Source organism: Tachysurus fulvidraco, chromosome 24 (genome assembly GCF_022655615.1).
Source record: "Tachysurus fulvidraco isolate hzauxx_2018 chromosome 24, HZAU_PFXX_2.0, whole genome shotgun sequence".
In the NCBI taxonomy this organism is placed as follows: Eukaryota; Metazoa; Chordata; class Actinopteri; order Siluriformes; family Bagridae; genus Tachysurus; species Tachysurus fulvidraco.
Window position 1 is genome coordinate 16,840,097 of NC_062541.1, and position 16,292 is coordinate 16,856,388.

Below are 16,292 nucleotides of genomic sequence, written 5' to 3' on the forward strand. Positions count from 1 at the left end.
GCTGTTATAAAGACATACAGTAATCAATCAGTGGCTTTAAAGTTATGGTGCATCATCTATTTTGTAGTTCCTATCTTTATGGAGTTTATATAGTATGTATTCCCTCCAGTCTGATCTTATTTCTGCCTTGATATCAGATCTATCCATCTCAAATAATGGGTAACGGCTGGAATTATTCAGCAGCAGTCTGACTTATTTTAACACCAACAGGTGAAACTGGAAAAGTATCTGATATTATGCCAGCAGACAACTTTGTTCACTCTGCCAGCTGGACTGAATCCAGTAGCTGAGGATCTTCGTGTAGATATCATTAACTTGTATATTCTTAGGTATTCATCAGGGGTGTTGCTAAGGATTTGGCAAACAATGATGTCATTCCAAAATAGTTCAAGAAGTGTGTTTTGTTTTGTGAATGATTTGCTACTGGACACACGGTGGTGTTGTTACCTGATCAAGTGTCCCTTGGTGTTTGAAGCCTTGGGGTAATTGAGGAGTTGAGTGGGAGGAGACAATGTGGTCTATTTCTGCTCCATTAAGACCGAACACAGTAGGAATTATACAAAGCAGCTCCAGTCTCTCCGCCTCGGTGTGGTGAAGCTTTTATCTCTAACCACAAAGCAACACAAACACCCCAGAGGCAGCGAGAAGCACTTAAGCACACACAAGCCCCAGAGCCAGAAATTCAGCTTAGATCATTGGTAAAACAAAACAGAACGAAACAACCGGTATCAACACTATCATTTCAGTAGAAGCACAGAAAAGGTCATGATATCTGCAGGGACTGAAGTAAACTAGACTTCAGCGTCAGAGGCAGAGAACTCATTCGGCATGTGGATATGTAGCTCCTTGGGAACTTGGGACAATGTCCTCAAACCCAGCAAGAGTTCAGCAAGTGACGTCAAATCACCATGTCTGTTCAGAGCATCAACAGTAAACACAACAACACCTCATACCTGATGGATGAAGTCTGATTTTTGAGAGCACAGTGTGTGGATTTTTTTTTTCCTGAATTTCTTCCTAATTTATTCAGAGAGCAGAGAGGCTGAAGGTCACCTCACATCACATGCTTCTTCTGAGACATGTGATGCCAACCAAGCAGATCTTCTCTCAGCACTGCTCACTCTGCTCTGGGAGCAAAAGTGCTATCTGCCATCATCGACATGCATGAACTCAGATACACCCTCGACTGGCTGTGATTGACAGCAGGGATAGAGGAAGCCCCTCCCACTCAGAGAGCACAGACAAAACCACTTGTTGATTTTCACACCCGAATTAAATGATGTAAATAATGCTATCACTGTTACTGAAGACAATATATCACTTTCAGTACAAAGCAGACTGTTAAAAGTAAACGTCAGTGTCAAATCTCTTCAATCCGAACTCGTTTAAAATGCCATCAAAATAATGTAAAATCCAGTTGAAGAGTATTGTGATAAGTCAGTGTAAGGCTCAGAGCGACTGCGGTGATATCAGGAATCTGAGCTCCTCTGAGCTGGTTGTTCCTCAATCTGGGCTCAGGACTTAAGGAGATAAGGTGTTTTTAAGGATGTAGCTTCTCAGATTTTGTTGAAATATTATGTATTGTAATCCTGCATTTCTTTTTGAAAGGTGGAATAAACATAAATTTGACTTCTAACTTCTATTTGGATTTCTAATATTTTTTACTTAATGACCAAATTTAAGCTCCAAAGTCATGCAGGTTTTTTGGTTGAATTTTGGTCTAGTTGTGTAGAAAATAATTGGTAGTTCATATAATCGAAGCAAATGAGATCGCTTAAAAAATATAATTTGTATACACAATCGGGGGAGGAAACCGGAGTACCCGGAGGAAACCCCCGAGGCACGGGGAGAACATGCAAACCCCACACACACAAGGGGGAGGCGGGAATCGAACCCCCGACCCTGGAGGTGTGAGGAGAATTTATTATTTTTACGTCTACAATAAGTGTGAACACAATTCGATTTCGTACATCCGTCACGACTGGATTGAGTATTTTCAAAGCCGTTAATAAAGCTTCCTAAATCTGACTAAACACTTTTTTTTTCATTAATGTATGAGCCGTGGTCGTCTTTCACATCTGAACTATACTCAAGTCGACCTGAGTCTGTTTTTGAGAATTTCTGCCAGCTTTGCGAACTTCCCATTTCCATCATGTCGCAGCACCATCTCAGTGCTGCTAGTGTTCATGGTCTTCTTCTGTCGCCTAACACGTTAACGAAGAGACTCATCGTACTCGTCGGCGGATTGTAGAAGAAACCATTTGTACGGTACACATCTGTTTCTCTTAAGCCTGATGAGCTATTGAAAACATTATCATTTTTTTGAAACCAAATAGGATGTTTTTGTTCAGATGAATTCACACACACACACACACACACACACACACACACACACACACACACACACACACACACACACACACACACACACACACACAATCTTGGAAAGCTCTTTTATGGACAGCCGCAGGGTGTAGGCAAAGTGCCAGCATGTCAACGAGACACCGAGGAGCTCAGAAATCCTGAATGCTTTAATAAAAGGCAGAATTTAGCCCAACACCATAGTACACAAGCTGAAAGACTCTTAATAAGCACTTTAGTCTGTAGTGCTTATGCCCCTCAGTCCTCAATCATCTCAGGTAAATACAGACAGGCCGACAGATAAAGACTGATAAAACCAAACACCTTTAATTACTTGTCAAAGGAGTTGCCTGTTACTTCATATCTCAAGACAAACAAATCTCGTATCGTACGCGCAGGTTTCACAGTGACGTACATAGGAGCCGGTTCACTTCATAATATTTACTCTGGACCATGCAACAGGATTCCAGTTGAATTGACTTTGTTCAGATTTATACATCGGTTCTACTTTATTGAACATTAGTAACATTGACACTGTTCGTTTTGGTAACACTGACTGATCCGTGAACGAGAACGAAATCAAACACCGAGCTCACAACGCTTGTGTTTTACCACAGACACAACAATAATGTGGTTAATTTTCATAGTTCATGACCACATCACGCTCACTCTACATCATTCATAACATCTCAGACTTAAAAACATGTTTAAATTATGATTATGATGCCACACCTGGAGTCAATCGCCCACAATGCATTACCCACAATGCACCTGCACTCCTATGCTCGCAATCTCCTTCGTTGTGATTATGTTCACTCTTTGTCAGATTGTTCCATACACTGTTTAAAGAGACTTTTTTGCATTTATCTGTCGAACTGTACGCTCAGATCTGTTTAGTCCGTGACCTGCCTTTTGTTTTTGTACAGTCCTTGTTTTATTAGCTATTCTAATTGTTTATTTGTGTCGTTATCGTTATCTCGTTAATTTGGACCAATATCACGACCACAAACCGTTGGCTGAACGACAGATGAGTTCGGGACACAAGATCGGAAACAATTCAGTATTTTCGAAGTCATCGTCTGATTGGTTGGATTCAACAGGATATCTGTTAGTCGTGTGGGAAGTTTTTTAACGTTCACCTGGAAACAAAGACTTTGTGACGCTTTACTTCCTTCACGGAAGAACGAAGCCTCCGTGTTTCCAACTGATGAGGCTTGTGAGGATCAGCTAAACACTGGGTTTTTAAAATGATGTGAAGTTTTACACAAAATTTACATTACACACATTTTCAGCATTCAGTCTTTTTTTTTTTTTTTGCAGTGAGGAAATGAAATTGTAAATAGTTGGAGACACGATAGAGAACTTTTTTTACATATTAATAGTATACAATGTGTTAGATATGTTCATAGTTCCTATGTTACATAATAAGTAATAGTGAATCTTTTAGACTCGATTAAAGATAACTAGCTGTAATATACCCCTGAGCCAGTGGTGTAGTCCTAGTTTTTTGTAGTGAGTATACTGTGGACCCCCCCCCCCCCAGCCTCATACGCACCCATCCTTGAGCGACACCCCATAGGCACCACCACACTCATCTACATGTAATTTAGAGCATTATTAAAGACCGCTTATGTGTTATCAACATTCACATTTATTATAAGCAACAAAAGACAGACAGCTGATAAAACCTGTGCTCCAGGTCCCATATCCATATAACATTTAAGGCTAAATGTAGCTCTTAAAGGTATAAAGTTCACCCAAAAATGAAAATTGTGTTATTTCCTCACCCTCAATTTGTTCCAAAACTGTACGAGTTTCTTTCCTCTGTTTAACACAAAAGATGATATTTTGAAAAATGACACAATTTTCATTTTTTATACCTTTAAGAGCTACATTTAGCCTTGAATGTTATATGAATATGGGACCTGGAGCACACGTAAAGACACGTAAAACCCGTGGAGTGCATCACAGGGCAGAGAAACACGCTCTGAGGAAAAGCTGGATCCATACACATGAGCCTCATCGTTCATATCCATGAACTCAGAGACTCCCACGGTGGACTTGCTGAGCCGTGACTGACCGTGGCATCGTCAGCATTCGGATCCGCAATGTACAGGCAACGAGGAGGAAGCTTTTCTGTTGCATCACTCAGGAGTTTATCTGAAAACTCTTAACGTTAAAAAATGTGTTCCACGTATTATTTGTTTTTTTTTAAACCAGGTCAATGAGATGATCCATAAAAAGAGCACAAAGGCTAGGTTGTGTGTCATGGACTGACCTCTAAAACCATCAAAGACTTTCTGTTCTTGAGGTTCACCAACTTTTACTAGTGATTCAGTAGGAATTTCAGCGTCTTGCTGTGTTTCTCAAAGGAGCTTAACGGAAGATCTCTTAGTCAGCAGAAGCAAAGCAGGCTGCCGTTCATCAGGAATGGCATGGTGTGTTTTACAAACTGCAGACCGACAACATACCTCACACCTCTTTATCATCAGCGCTCATTAACTACGTCATCACGTTTACTTGTTCGCTTTGTTGCATTTTTCTAAAACCATACATTACGTTATACACACATAAGTGTCCAAAAAAAACTAAATATAAGATTATTAAAACAATTTCTGGATTTTCAGAATATATACCCGCTTCGAATGTTATCCTACTATTGAATGGATGTTATTCAGTGGTTAAACAACCTTCTGAGCCTTCCAGTAGCCACAACATGCCCCAACTGGACCATATCGATGGTCCCATTAACAACTGAATAACATCCATTCAATAGTAGGATAACATTCGAAGCGGGTGGTCTTGATCTATTGGCAGATCATTTTGCTCAATGATGCACCAACGATCTCATAACATTTTCTTTTAAAGAATAAAGCAAAATAAATATATAAATAAAAACACTTGAATTGGCTTTATAATTTTATATTCGGTTTACTGTAGTTTTATAATAGGAAATGCTTGATACATTTGTTAAACGACCAAAGATGTTTTATTTATTTATTTTTTATTTTGCAGGGAGGAAGTAAAGAAGTAAGTAACCAGATGTTTAAGTTTAAAGACTTCACATGATCTGGTAGCTAAGAACATCAGTACTTCAAGTATGTTAAGCTCTCACCTACAACAACGGAGAAACGGACAATCTATCTATCTATCTATCTATCTATCTATCTATCTATCTATCTATCTATCTATCTATCTATCTATCTGTCTGTCTGTCTGTCTGTCTGTCTATCTGTCTGTCTGTCTGTCTGTCTGTCTGTCTGTCTGTCTATCTATCTATCTATCTATCAATCCATCTATCTATCCGTCTATCCGTCTGTCTGTCTGTCTGTCTGTCTGTCTGTCTATCTATCTGTCTGTCTGTCTATCTATCTATCTATCTATCTATCTATCTATCTATCTATCTATCTATCTATCTATCTATCTATCTATCCGTCTGTCTGTCTGTCTGTCTGTGTCTGTCTATCTATCTATCTATCTATCTATCTATCTATCTATCTATCTATCTATCTATCTATCTATCTATAAGAGACAGATAAAACTCTGTTTTTCAGAGACGTGAGATTAAAAACGGCACATAAATAGTCCATGTGGCATAAAGCAGCTAAAACAGGGAACAACTCTACATTGTTTATATTTTTTGTATATTCTTATAAACCAGCATCGAGTCAGAAGTACTGTTATTGTTAGAGATTAGCTTTCATGTGTTTTCCATCAGAGGCTCTGCTTGTCTGCAGCTTTTGTTTGAGTAAATACGGCTTGTCACCGGGAGCCACCATCTCCAGTCCTGCTGAAATGAAACATGATCACTCTCGCTGACACAATGAGAGCTCGGCTTCGGGGCAACGAGTAAAACGCTCTTTTTTAGGTTGATCCCTTTTGTGGTTTTTGTATTCGGACATTTTTTCATTCTATATTTGTTTTAAAAAAATCAACAATTTTTGAATACATACACCTCTAGATCCATATTTCTAGTTTGGTTTGTTCTGATGATGCATCATGAATGAATTAAAGCCCACTAACAGTTCAGGTACGAGCATGTGGAGCCCAGAACATCTGCTTCCAGGCATTTCATTCGACCTCTACGTGGCCATTGTAACCCACAGTACTTGAGCGAAAGTTCATGTTTTAAGACGTGGATCCTGCTGTGTTGATGTTTGGAGGAGGGTCAGATGGAGACGAAGCTAGCTCAGTCGAGGTCAGTGTGAACCATGCAGAAAGACAGACACTTTATAATAATTACGAAAGTAAAAGGAGGAGGTCACTTGTTATTTAACCACATAATCAAAACTGTAAGATATACTATACACCCTGACCTTCACTGTTATAATCAGCTCCACTCTTCTGTTCTGTTCTGTGTAGATGCTGGAGCGAGTCTGTGTGGGTTTGTGTTCATTCAGCTACAAGAGCATTAGTGAGATCAGACACTGATGGTGTAAGAGTGAGGAGGTCTGGGGTTCAGTCGGTGTTCAGTGGGGTTGAGTCAGAGTCAGGGCTCAGTGCAGGACACTCGAGATCTTCTACTCCAACCTTCACACACCATGTCTTCATGGAGCTCTGTGCTTTGTGTACGGGGACATTGTCATGATGGAACAGGGGTCGAGTCTCCGAGTTCCTGTGAAGAGAAACTGTAATGTTCTGGCATACAGAGATGTTCTAGACAATTGCTTGCTTCCAACTTCAGTCAGTGTCAGTTATCTAACTTATCTAACATCAAGCCAGAGTCAGTTTGTTGTCTGTAATCGCAAAGTCCTGAAGGTCCATAGATTATTACACAATTCATAATGCTACTTAATTATTCATTTATCATTATTATCCATAAATCCACCCTTCCTTCTATTTTCTGTAGCACTTATCCTACACTTTGACCCAGTGCAGGATAAGTATGTATACTGATTATTATTATTATTCAGTAGTAACTATACTATACTCTCTGAGTATGTGAGTATATAATCAGTGTATATGAACATGAATGTAAAGATGGTGTATTTAAAGCAGATATTCATTAGCATTAATACAAATGAATATAACACTAAATATCAGAGACAATACAATATCCATGCACACGAGGACTTGTATCCTGAAAGCCTGTGTATTACCACGCAGAGCATCCTCCATAAACACAATAACATGCCAGGTTTATTCAGTAATGTTTCTGGCAGTTTATCTGCCTGCTTTAACATGCACATAAAACATATGTAAGCTATTTGCATTGGGTTCCTGAGTCCTTGTTCTCTTCTCCGAGCTATTTGCCTTGGAGAAGCTCCACAGATCAGTTTGCTGCACAGAATGTGTTGTGTTTTTACAGCAGAGCTTTTGGCTTTAAAATCTGAGCATGGATTCCACAGTCAGACATGTGTCTGCTGTGTAGCTCAGACTCTTTCTGCCGGCTGCCTGCTTCGACATGCTGAGTCAATAATCCGCTCCTGACTTTTCCAGTCCCTGCTTTACAAATCTTCCTCATGAAGGAACAATCTTTCTGTGTTGCTATCAATAGATTAGGAGAACTCATTGAACCATGAACTTCTGCATTGTAGATATCTGATCAGTTAGCAACTTCAGAATTTCTACAAAATTGTGGAAATGAATAATATACATTTTTTAATATAATCTTATATTATTATCTTTAATATAGACCTCAAACATTACACCAGAAGCGAAACATCCGGGTCAGTCATGTTAGGGCTAAAATGTTCACACACACACTGACAAGCTCTGTTCCAGTTTAGAGTTTTCTGCTGTCACTGTCGTGATTGTTGTCATGAGTCTCAACCTCGTATTGCTTTACTCTTACTCTTGTATTATTAATCTAAATAACCAATGAAAGTAGGTACACAAAGCAGAGGGTACTGTCGGTTAGAAGTTTGTGTTACAGCTCAATAACTGTGTAGAATAGTACCTACATCTACAATGTGTGAGAAAAGTGAGAAAAGACTCAAATTAATTTTCTACTAATGATTAACTATTTATTTACACCTGCCCTGTTTGACTCCTGGTATCATGGTATTTTAGAAAAGAAACAAAAAAGAAGAAGAGAAATAGTTGAATCTCCTCAGTGACTCTATTTGTAAATCAAGCGACTCGGTCATGACCCCTAATTCAGGAACTCCAAGAAATAAGATGACATTTTCATTTTGAGTTCCTGGAAACATTTGTGTGTTGAGTTGGATGCGCATTTTAATTCATTATTTTAACAACAACCAAAAAAAAAACAAAAAAAAAAAACAACAACATCTATAACCAAGTCTTAACCTCAAACAAAACCTGGGCTAAAACCCTGTTGTAGTTCATCACACAAGCCATAAAATATCCCCAAATCATCACTTCTTCACCACAACACTATACAGTCAAATCTGCTTTCCCTTGCATGTAGTCCACATTTTCACCAAACATACTGAAATTGTGTAGAAGTTGTTCGGCGTTTGGCTTTGTTTTGTTTTGAAAACAACACGATTCTGATGACAGCTCCATAAAGTCCAAGCATTACATTTGTTATGAGTTGCCGTCTTTCTCGCTATCCTTCCACATATTACTCTGCTATATCAGTGGCAACTAACTAACAGCTGATTTAGAAACTAAACGACCTCATTAACGACCTCGTTAACGACCTCATTTACAAGGCCAATAATCAATGGTGTCACTTTTTACAATCCTGTGCTCATTTAAATCATGGGAATAGAGAGTCCTTGGGCTTTGCACAGGAAGGCATGTGGGGATGTGTTGTACCATATTTAATAATAAATACACAGTTAAAATCAATGACAACAAATAAAAATGTCAACAACAAATAAGATTTTATGAGGAAATGCTACTCTAGACTAGAAGAAATAACAGTGAACCTTTTTACGATAACATACAGCTAAAGTCATGACCTTCGTAGATTTTTGTTCAAAACTGAGCTACAGGCAACGTTACTCAATATGAACATCCTGTGAGATATCTGAGATATGTGTATTGGATCTGAGATAATAAAAAAAAAAGCACTCTAACATTGTCATGACGCTGGGTAAGGAAGCGGACCCAAACGCAGGAAAGCCGAATCAACAGGGTTTAATAACAAAAGGACATGAAACAACACACGGACTAGAGACGGGACAAAGACAACAGTAGATTCGGCGATGCACAAGGCAACAGTTAAATAGACACGGTGATCACATTAGGAAACAGGTGTGTAGACAGGGAGGAGCAGACGAAGGCGGGGCAGACACGTGACGAGGAACGTAAACACACGCACGTGGCCAAAGTCCGGGCTGAGTCATGACAAACATACAGTAATAAGCTTTAAATGAATGCAGGGCTACTTGAGGTTCACGTGTTGCTTTCACCTGGACGTTTGTGTCTAACGCCGTAACATGAAGCATTAGCCGGTTTCTCTCGATTGATTAGCTCAGAGTGAAGATAGTATGCGGATGAAGTGATGTGACCTATAACAGAAATGTTCTGAAAACATCCCGTATTTAATTTCTGGGTATTCACAATTAAGCGGTTTTAATACTTTTGAGACAAATGAAGAAAATGGACGGCGCATTGTTTGAAACGATGTAAGGCGTATTGTCTTATTTCTACCGTCGTGTTGATAATTCTGCAGTTCACTGGGTTCATGCAAAGTTAGCTCACGTGATATAACCCTGTAAATTCTTTACTGGCTTACGAGGCAGCTGATTACTGTAGAGCCTCCTGTCTAAACCAGGCCTCACAAATAATCTGCAAATGGTGACCAGGTTGATCCAAAACTCGGATAATGATGACGAACAGTACCAAGTGTAGCCTGACCAGCCTGGAGGCAGAACAGTGAGTCCCTCAGTGATGCCTATCTAATGCATTTCCAGGGTTTTTGTCTGAAAGGAAGAAAAAAATAAAACAAAAACCGTTCCTAACAATGAGGAGCCAGGATAAACAGGATGTTATTCTTAGTCCAAGTGTTTTAGAAGAAATAACATTAAAGATTAAAGTGCATTAAAAGGGAGAGAAAATATACTAATGTAAAAATCAATGCTAACTTACAGGTAAAGATGAGGTGAGATCCCTGGCTCAGAGTCTGGACATGCCTGGCATCGAGGTATCGACCTGCTTCACTTACATAAGGAATGTCTCTTTGCAAACGGCAGCCAAGAAGGATGACACACACTTGGATTCATGCCATATGTGTGTGTGTGTGTGTGTGTGTGTGTGTGTGTGTGTGTGTGTGTGTGTGTGTGTGTGTGTGTGTGTGTGTGTGTGTGTGTGTGTGTGTGTGGAAGAGTGGAATAGTACACGTGTAGTGAAGGAAGGTGTGGGATTTAAATCTGCATGCGTCAGAGTTGTAGTTAAAATGTATTTCCTTTAACTGTCAGAAAGTGGGGCGCACGGTGGCTTAGTGGTTAGTCCATTTGCCTCACACCTCCAGGGTTGGGGGTTCGATTCCTGCCTCCACCTTGTGTGTGTGGAGTTTGCATGTTCTCCCCGTGCCTCAGGGGTTTCCTCTGGGTACTCCGGTTTCCTCCCCCGGTCCAAAGACATGCATGGTAGGTTGATTGGCATCTCTGGAAAATTGTCCGTAGTGTGTGTGTGTGTGTGTGTGTGTGTGTGTGTGTGTGTGTGTGTGTGTGTGTGTGTGTGTGTGTGTGAGTGAATGAGAGCGTGTGTGCCCTGTCATGGATTGGCACTCCGTCCAGGGTGTATCCTGCCTCGATGCCCGATGACGCCTGAGATAGGCACAGGCTCCCCGTGACCCGAGAAGTTCGGATAAGCGGTAGAAGATGAATGAATGAATGAACTTGTCAGTTTCTACCTTTATTTTTCATCCAATACACACTGACATCTAAGCATTTTGAAGCTTAAATGACAGATATTTCTTTCACAGTAGAATAGAACAGAACAGAATAAAGTAGATCCTCATGACTCATATAGACTGTCAGTAATAGCTATATTGTTCAGACACTGATCTATCCTCGTATATTATAATGTATTTTTAGATTTTCTATCCTGCTATGTTCTCTATTGTTTATTCTATTCTATTCTATCTATATAGATAGATAGATAGATAGATAGATAGATAGATAGATAGATAGATAGATAGATAGATAGATAGATAGATAGATAGATAGATAGATAGATAGATAGATAGATATGAATTCTATTCATTCTGTTTTGATTCTGTTTTTCACCGCATGTTGGCATATGTATATAAATATGTATGTATACATTACAAATAAGCATAGCAAGGATAATCCTTAACATGATACCCTGAACAAAATGAACACCATATGAACAAAACACAGTTTGTGAATGAAATAAAGTTTGTTAAGCTGCAGAAATGATCTTATCCTTATGTGACCGTGTACAGTACGTGACACCGGTGAAGACGAACGCAGCAGCAGCAGCAGTCATACTGTTGGTATATTTCCTATCTACTGCCATATTAAAAACAAACAAAGCAGTGTGGAGTTATACAGTGTGTGTATGTGTGTGTGTGTGTGTGTGTGTGTGTGTGTGTGTGTGTGTGTGTGTGTGTGTGTGTGTGTGTGTGTGTGTGTGTGTGTGTGTGTGTGTGTGTGTGTGTGTAAAACGTGTTGTATATATATCCAAGCAGTGAGGGTGTGAACATGTGGAGTGTGTACAGGAGGCTTGGTTCATGGATGGCTCCAGGGTAGAAGGTGGATGTGCAGCACTGTAATGACAGATGATCCAGCAGGGCAACTTTTTACTGTTGTTCCTTTGTTGCCAGGGCTTTATCTTTCTTACGAGTTTTTTTTTCTATCATAAAAATGCAAAGCTTAAGACCTTAAATTTCATTGTTTATGTGTATAGCGCTTTTAACAATTCACATTGTCTCAAAGCAGATTTACAGAAGTATAGAAACAGAAGAGAAAAAAGAAATAAATAAATAGAAGAAGAAGAAGAAATGAGAATAAAATAAATCAATCAATACATACATTTAAAGTTTAAAATGAATTTAAAAAAATATTCATTTAAAATTTAAAATACTATATATCTATCCCTAAGCCGGAGACGACGGGGCAAGAAAAAAATCTCTGAGATGATATGAGGCAGAAACCTTGAGAGGAACCAGACTCAGAAGGGAACCTCATCCTCATTTAGGTGACATTGGACAGGAAATGATATCAATGTAATAATGTCATTTCTACAACAGTGTATAATGGTGCAGCCGAGAGCTCCTGAGGAACTAACGGGTCGTCGTAAACTCTGAGTTCAGCACAAACTCAACACTAATTCCTTCCTGTCAAAGTCTTCAAATGATTGTTGATAAACACCAGACCATACAGCTGACTGACAAAATATTGGTTCAAAGAACCACGACTTCATTTGTAGCACCAGAGACATGCAGAAGTCAGAGTGAGTGAGAATAACATGAACGATAATTTGTTTATGAGTAGAGGATGGGGACACGCTGGCTCTCATTGCAAATACATACAGTATCTGTATCCGGTTGTCTTTATTTGTGTGTAAGCTAAACAGCTCTACAAAGTGGCAAACCATAGCACTGTCTCTGTGGTTGAATGATGCTAACGAAACATGGAAACAAGTCACTTTTGTTTTCTTTCTGAAACGTTCTATACTGACATTAAGGTTAGTGAGACATTTATTTTAGATGACAAACTTGCACAGGATTATATCTGACTGCATGCCTACATGCCACACCCTGATATCAGTACTGAAATGAGCCATTGTCCTACAGCCAGCGTAACTGTAAAAATGTTCAGTCCTGGTGTGGTAAAGGCTGAGTGTGTGATAGCTCAGTCAGACAGCTCCATCAGCGCTGTTCATAACATCCGCTGAAATGAGACACAAGCAACAAGATGCCAATAAATATCAGTATGTTTTTTTTAATCACGAATACTCTAGGAGTTTATAGCATTTTTTCACACCTGCCTAAAACTTTTGCACAGTACTGTGTGTGTGTGTGTGTGTATATATATATATATATATATATATATATATATATATATATATATATATATATATATAGAGAGAGAGAGAGAGAGAGAGAGAGAGAGAGAGAGAGATACAGAGCGATATAGTCTATATATCTATCTATCTACAAAAAAGTCAGCAGTTATTTTCCCTACTTCATTAACTATGACTTTTAGACTTAAAGACAGACTAAAGCAGGTCCAGGACACGTCCCTGTTGTTCGACAGGTACCAGGAGGGGGACAGACGAGTGTTTATCTCTCCAGATTGCAATTACAGAGCTAATACTAATGCTGTAACAAGCAATAGCGATATTTCTGTACTCATATCTATGAAATCTGGGTTGCAGTTGTTTCTGCCTGTAGGTCTAATGGTTCCTGTGGCCCTAACGAGCTCATCACAAGCTACCAAGCCTGACCTCTTTAGACACTCAGAAGGAATAAACAAGCTGTGCGTGTTGCTGGAAATCAAAGTGCTACGCTGCTTATCACAGATCAGATGCTCTTCTTAAACTGTTTGATGTTTGTGATCTTTGCCATTTTCTTTGGTCTACAAACACAGTGTTGCAATCAGCAAGCGTGCTATTTCATTCCATCAAACAGGAAGCCCTGCAGAGAGCATCAAAAGGCCAGGGCCATGTCTCATCTTGCTTCCTTAGGAAGTACCTGCATGCTTCAAACAAACTCAAGGCTATTGTACGGGAGGTGGGTTTTCTATGCATTTTTAAGTCTTAAGGAAGACACATTTCTAGCCTATTCTAACCGAGTTCATCGGAAATGCATATATCAGGATGGTAGTGTGACTGCGTCTATGCTTATAGAGAATGAGTGGGAGGTTTCACAGTAAATGAGGGCAGTAATGACTTTCAGAAGAAGTTGGGTCATCTGCTGACTTTAAAAGAAGCCACAGAAGATGAGCAGTACTTTAGTAGACAGGCCCCTTCTTCAGACTCTCTCAGTCCTTTAGTTTCCCTCTGATTATGAGCATCAATGGTTATAGATTGATGGTAAAATAAAAAAAATGCATTAACAAGATATCCACTGAAGTTAAATCCCACAGTGAATTAATTCATCTAAACCTCGTGCTGTTCAGATAGCGAACGACGGTCGCAACAGCTCAGCATGCAGCCAGAGACGCTTAAAGTCTAACAGCGTGGTACCTGAAATCAAATCTAAGGCTGAGGTCACTTACTTACTCACATCTATCTCCGTTTAAAAAGAAAACATCATAAAAACTGAGCATCAGTGAGCACTTTTTATTATCGAAACATCGATAAAAAATATAATTCTGCTGAAAAGACAAAATAAGCCATAGGCAGTTATACACCTTAAAATGTTTTTCATTCACGTTCATTTACTGCACAAAGTCAGAGCAGAACAATCGTCATCCTGTCATGCAGGCTCATTCACGTTCCCGTCTCGAACCCGCATGTTTACAACACAGATAAAGCTGCACAGTCAAATCCACAGCCACTATGTGAAGCCAGATAGCATCATCATGACTGTATAGGGTTAGGAACTTAAATGAGAACAGATAAAGGAGCTTCCTGTAAATGGGCATCAATACACATGAAACATTCAGAAATGCAGGATGTTTGAATTTTATTTACTGGAAATACATGACTGTCAAATATTTATAAACCTATTTAAAGAATACGAGCAAAATGTGAGTCACTGTGGATGTGACATTGAAAACATGGATACTACAAATCCTCATGAGTCAGTAGGATTACAGCTTTGGCTTTTTAAAAAAAAAAAAAAAAAAAAAACACCATACACTAGCATGATGTATTGTGTTGTCTTGCTCATGAACGTTCCGTCTTTCTGAATTTACCGTCACCGTGAATCTCACCTCACCTTCATGCCACACCTGTTGCAAGTCATGCCAGACAAATGCATTTACTCTATAGACTCAACAAACTATACCTACTCTGTCGAGCACGTCGCGCCTGTTTCTGCGGTCTGTAGGGTTGTGCTAGCATAGAATCAATATTTTTTGTTTGCTGATGTTGAAATGTTGCACATTAGCCATCCATAACCAAGCTGATAGAAATTCACCTTAAGAGATTTAACCCAGATCTGATATCTGAGTTCCGGGGAAGTTTGCGAAATGTCTTATGTGGCTTTTATCTGAAAATATTGCACAACAATGCTTCTATGGGTGTTCTTTAAAAAAATAGCTGATGGTTTCATTCTGACTCTGATGCTGACATTTCTACATGACACTGTAATTTCAAGAGTTTAGAACACACACACACACACACACACACACACACACACACACCTTCTGATAAATCTCGATGTGGTTCAACTGTAGCTACCCTTCAGAAGGGTAAAAATGCTTTTGAACTTAATTGTATGAAGTGTAAGGTAGTAAATACTAGTGACATTTTACGCCGCAGTTCTGAGGATACAGTCCCTCTCTTTGTGAGCATTCCGACCTTCTTCATACTACTGCTGTGTCCTGTAATTAGTTGGCAGGATTACTAGGTAAAGGTGGCTGTGGCTGGATTTAAAGGGGCTCGGCTTTAAACCAAATTATGTCTGTTGTGCTGAAACCCTTTGACGAGACACAAAGGTGCGTTTGAATCACGCTAGGTCTCTTGGGTATGCATGTGAAAGGCAATAAGGTTCCTCTGCAACAGCTCGCATTAGGGCAGCCATTATAAATAAATTCACCCTGCACAGTATTTTTTTATGCTTGGCAATTTATTTCAAGTAGCAATAAAACAATCAAAATGCAAAATTTATCATTTGATATTTTAATGACTAGACATGTTGTCATGGAAACACCGGAGGGATGTTATTCCTTAAGGCCTCTGCTCAGAGTGGACTGTATTTACAGGCACAGAGTCAATGTTCCCACCAGCTCGCTCTGAAGAACAGGATACTGGCCCGAGTTTCTTTCCCACATCCTCTTTAATATAGTTCATTATAACAACAGGACTTGCCTAAAAACAGATTCCCTCTTTTGGGAAAATGAGGTGAAAAGTTAAGACTACTTTATGAATTTAAGATG